This window comes from Montipora capricornis, chromosome 12, assembly GCF_036669925.1.
Source record: "Montipora capricornis isolate CH-2021 chromosome 12, ASM3666992v2, whole genome shotgun sequence".
Lineage (NCBI taxonomy): Eukaryota > Metazoa > Cnidaria > Anthozoa > Scleractinia > Acroporidae > Montipora > Montipora capricornis.
The window spans coordinates 13,079,472-13,084,968 of NC_090894.1; the positions used below are offsets into that span (position 1 = coordinate 13,079,472).

Genomic DNA, 5,497 nt, shown 5'->3' on the forward strand with positions numbered 1-5,497 from the left:
GAAAACAACTCAGGGCACGAATCACACGTGCGATCAAAAGAATTCGCAGATTTATTAATGAACAAACCCAAACAAAGAGACGACTTGAAAAGGAAATCGAAGAACTTAGAAAGGATTTTCACATGGCCTGTGAACTACACGCCGAGCTTTATGATTTCGCCGGACGCAAGTCACATTTCACGATTGGATGAATGAGAGGACGAGTTGACTAACGATGTCTTTGGCATTGAAGAAGAGGTTGAAAATCATTTTAGGTCTTTGCAAGATGTTAGTGCATCTCCCCCTCATCAACCCATTGTTCAAGAACCAAATCCCCCTGTCAACCCCACGTCACTGAGTAACCATCATGAACAAAATACTGTTTACGAAGAACATCCTCCTGTTGCCGAGAACACTCCCCCACCACCCGCAAGAGATGATAATTTAAATGCAAATATTTCCTCCGAAGGAGAAGGCAGTTTACAGCTGAACGAAACGTCGAGCCCGAATACAGATCCCGCACAATCCGCGCAACTGCAAGCTGTAGTTGATCCTAAAATTAATTCAAGTCAAGAACAAAGCTCTGTGAAGGTTTCAAATAATGTCACGCGATCGCCTGTTACAGCTCAATACCCTATTGTCCGCTCCTTTGATGGTTGGATCGATGAGTTGGAGGAATTTCAAGAAACATGTCTTCCAGTAGCCGTGCGTGAAATGACAGTCGCAGATACCCTTTACAAGCTTGAAGCAAGTAAAGATATACCTATCCTCAAACTCACCGCATTCAATGGAAATCCGTTGCGTTACGTGGAATTTATTGAGCAATTTAAGATCCATATTTACGATAAACGCCACTTAACAGATGACATGCGTATGGTCCAATTAAAAATGAACGTCACTGGCGATGCTGCACGCACTATATCTGGCCTTGGATCCCAAGGGATAATGTACGCTACGGCGCTTAAAACAACGGCGCTTTTGGACAACCGAGTGTAATCGCAAGAGCATTTATAAGGAAGATAACAGAGAGGAAGAAAATCCATCCGAGCGACAGACAGTCCCTTCGTCACTTTTCCATAGACATTATTAACTGCTTAGCAACACTGAGACAAATTAATTACTTTGCTGACGTAAACGCGAACGATAATCTGCGAAAGATTATTAGATCCTTGCCAGATGGCATTATCGAAAAATGGAAAAATGTGGCCACCGATATTCGGGAAAAAGGAAAAATTCCTCAAATACAGCACATAAGCAATTTCATCAGAAAGAGAGTGAAAGCCGAATTTCATCCCGATTTTGGGGACGTATATAAGAGCGAAGTCTTCAAAGAAAGGAAAGGAAAGGGGTCCCGGAAAAAAATCCCAAGTGTTTTGTCTGTCAGGGCGAACACAGAGTTGAAGAGTGTCCAACTATATATGGTCGACTGTACCGTTGAGGAGAGAATCAAACACGCAAAGGACAACAGACTGTCTTTCTCTTGCCTTGTTAGAGGACATCCCACTAGAGAATGCCCCCCCCCCCCCCCGGGTACCAACCAAGAGCAGAATGGAGTTGCATCTGTTTTTGGATAAGGGAAGCATTATGCCAGTGGTACGCGTAAAATTCAAAGCCGAAAATGGAAGAGTCCGAGAAGGTAACGTCCTTGTTGATAGCGGCGCTGGTACTACAGTCATACGAAATGATTTTGCCAAAGCCCTTGGTTTACAAGGAAGATCTGAACCCATTGACCTAGCTGTAGTTGGAGGAAAAAGGGTTGAACAAAAGAAGAGCAGGAGGTCCCGTCTCACAACCCTTCAATGTTCATAATCCTGTGGGACGTAAAAGAAGCCGCACACTTGTCGTAAAGAGTAGGGCATGTAGTTCCCGGTGTTGTGGTCTGTCTTCTGTGATTTATCATGGTTGGGAGGGTAAATGCTCGGAGATATTAGCTACACCAAGCTACTCTAAAAATCTGAGGGTAAATAAAGATATATGATATGATATGATGAAGAGCAGAAGATTGAAATTTTTGATTTCCCTATTAGACAATGAATAGGAATTTAATATCGAAGCTCATAAAATCGATAACACAATAGTGAATGTTCAAGCACTAGACAGACCATGGCTAAAATCATTTTCTCACCTCCGTGATGTTCAGTTCTCGCATAAGGCAGGAGCAATCGATTTAATCTTGGGAGTCCAGTACAGCCATCTCCATGCAGAAGAAGAGGTCCGTCAAGGCTTGCCTTTCCAACCAGTTGCAAAACGTACGCGCCTAGGATGGCACGTTATTGGCGCTAACAAAGCAAATGGTGACCTTCAGATATGTTCACTTAGCTTAGTCCAGAAGATTAATATGGAGCGATTTTATGCCTTTGAAACCCTAGGAGTACAGGCACCTTCTTGTTCATGTCCGAAGACAACGATGACTAAAGAAGATAGAATGGCTATGGAATTGTTCGAAGCCTCCTGCGAGAAAATAGAAAACCGCTATGCCATAGGTTTACCATGGAAAAGGGCTCCCAGCCTTCTTCCTAACAATTACGCGTTGGCAGAACGACGACTGGAGTCCCTTGAACGAAGTTTATCCAAAAATAAAACCAAGGCCAAAATGTATAATGATGCGATCGAAGAATACATAGTGAAGGGATGGGCTCGTCCTTTATCAAAGGAAGAGTTAAATCAAGATACCAAGCCCGTTTACTACCCTCCGCATCACGGTGTCTATCGCCCGGATAAACCAAGTACACCCCTTAGAGTGGTCTTCGACCCCGCCTGTAAATACCAAGGAGTCTCTCTCAATTCATTCCTTTGCAAGGGACCTTGCCTCATTGGAAATTTGTTGGGCGTCATATTACGCTTTCGCGAGGATCCTGTTGCATTTGCTGGGGACATTTCAAAGATGTATCTACGGATCCTTCTACCAGAAAAGGACACTCGTGTTCATCGCTTTCTCTGGCGAAATCTCCAGACTCAAAAACCACCTACCATACACGTCCTTTCAAGAGTGACATTTGGTGACAAACCATCACCTGAAATGGCGAGTTACGTAATGTTGCGCATCGCTAAGGAAAATGAGGAAGAGTACCCATGATGCAGCAACAATCTTACGCCGAGATCGTTATATGGATGACCTCATTCACTCTTGTTCGACCCCCCAGGAGGCAGTCAATCGCATGACAGCCCTTGATCAAGTTCTCGCAAAGGGAAGTTTCCAAATAAAGGAATGGTATTGCGCGTTTCAGTTCAAGAGAACATAGGTGATCGAAGCTCCTCTTACTGAAACCAAGGAAGGCACCGCCCAATCCGATCATCACCAAGACTTACAAGTGAAAGAAGTTAATTTAGATGGAGAGAGAAAGCATATCAAGACCCTTGGAGTTGGCTGGAACCCTTCAACAGATACCTTTACAGTGAAAGATCTTCGACTGAACGGCAAGTTCACCAAGCGAACAGTCTTATCAAAGATCTCTCAAATTTATGATCCTCTTGGTCTAGCTTCAGCAGTTACTATTAGAGCAAGAGTTGCGCTTCAAGAAATCAGGAAAATGAAGAAGTTTGACTGGGACGACCCATTGCCTGAGGAAATGAAAATTATGTGGATCAAACTTTTCGCAGACATCGAAAGGTTAAAGCACGTGGAATTTCCAAGGTGTCTCAAGCCATCTATCACAACAGGCCCGTCTGAATTGCAGGTATTCGCAGATGCCAGTATCAGTGCTTATGGGGCAGTTGCGTACTTGTTATGGCCTACTCAAGACATCCCTGAAGTTCGCCTAACCCGATCGAGTACTCTAATTGGCAACGGCTACTAAGGGTGACCGCTTACTGCATGCGTTTCCTTTCCAATGTAAGTTAAAGAATTAGAAGACAGGCATCTAGTGCCGAGCCGTGTGACGGACCATTGGTGCCCGAAGAAATAGAGCAAGCTCAGCGTTACTGGATTGTTTCTGCAAAAAGACAGCTCGGAAACTGGGAAGAAAGCTACAAAGATTTAGCACCCTTCTACAAAGAGGGCGTGATAAGAGTAGGAGGATCTAGGAAGGCTAAGAAACGCACCCTTGTTATATGAAGAGATTCATCCGATTCTCCTACCTGCCAGCCATCCGATATCCAAACTGATCATGCGAGAGGCGCTTTCGCAAGTTGCACATGGAGGACCTGAGCGAACCCTCTCTGAAAGTCGTCGCAAGTTTTGGATAAAGCGCGGACGAAACTTGGCGAAAGGCATAGTCAGAGATTGTACCACATGCAGAAAGCTTCGCCAGCCAGCTCACCATACCTTGATGGCCGACTTGCCCCCGGAGAGATTGAAACCATTTTCGCCACCATTTTCCGTAACTGGAGTTGATCTTTTTGGCCCATTTTATCTCAAGTTTGGACGGAATAGAACAAAAAAGGCCTGGGGAGCCCTGTTTACATGCGCAACCGTTCGCGCCATTCATCTGGAGATTGTTGAAGATTTGTCCACTCAATCATTTATGCACGCCTTGAGAAGATTCGCAGCGCACCATGGTTGGCCTCACACAATTGTATCTGATAACGGCAAATCTTTCGTCGGAACAGAAAAGGAACTAAAGAAGCTTGTTCAGGAAGGCAAAGATGAAATTGAAGACTTCGCTGTTCTCCATAAAATCCGCTGGATTTTCACCACTCCTCTGAGTCCCCACCAAGGTGGAATTTATGAAAGTCTTATAAAGCAGACGAAAAATGCTTTAAAAGAAGGCAACCGTGAGTGGTCACACTCTCTCATGAAACGAGATGTCAACTGCCTTCGCAGAAGTTGAATGCCTGATCAACAGTAGACCTTTAGGATATCCTTCTAACGATCCTAATGATCCTCAGCCACTGACTCCAAATCATATTATCCTTGGTAGAGCAACAGCTTCAGTGCCTCAAGGTCCTTATCGAGAAACAAGGAATCTTCGCAAGCGTTACGAGTTCGTTCAGATGCTAGTTCACCACTTCTGGAAGCGTTTTATTCGCGAGTACCTCCCGACTCTCATGAAAAGAGCGAAACTGCGTTCCAACTGCAGACAGGAGATGTTGTCCTTCTCGTGGATTACAGTGCCCCAAGGGGAAAGTGGGAGATTGGTAGAATTTCAAAGGTTTTTCCTGGCCAAGACGGTGTTGTGCGAAATGTGCAAGTCAAAACCACCAAAGGTGAATACAAAAGATCGGTGCAGAGATGCTGTCCCTTGATTGAGCAGAAAGAGAAAGACACCTAAGCCTGGCCCCCGAGGGTTTGGTCTAAACGTCCAAAGTTTCCGCCAAATGTATTGGAACTTACGTCACTTTATGTCTATCATGAGTTATGATTGATTGCTGATCCGCTGATTTCGTTGATTGACAGTTTTATAGATTGATTTAAGTTGCTTTTAGTGAACTTTCTTAGGTTTAGTTTTCAGTTGCGATAAGCCTATGGGCACGAACGAATAGTTTATTTCTTTGATACTCAAGTTCTTACAGGCTAGAGAGATCCATTCTTCAGGTGCGATAATGTTTTGTTACTTTTTATCCAGTGTATCATGTTTGT

General features: G+C 44.2%; 2 pseudogenes; both read left to right on the plus strand.

Moving 5' to 3' along the window:
• LOC138025463 (uncharacterized) overlaps positions 1-3,055 on the plus strand; it is a 3,248-nt pseudogene extending 193 nt beyond the window's left edge.
• Positions 3,056-3,509: 454 nt separating this feature from the next.
• On the plus strand, positions 3,510-4,787 carry LOC138025464 (uncharacterized; annotated as a pseudogene).
• The last annotated feature ends 710 nt before the right edge of the window (positions 4,788-5,497 follow it).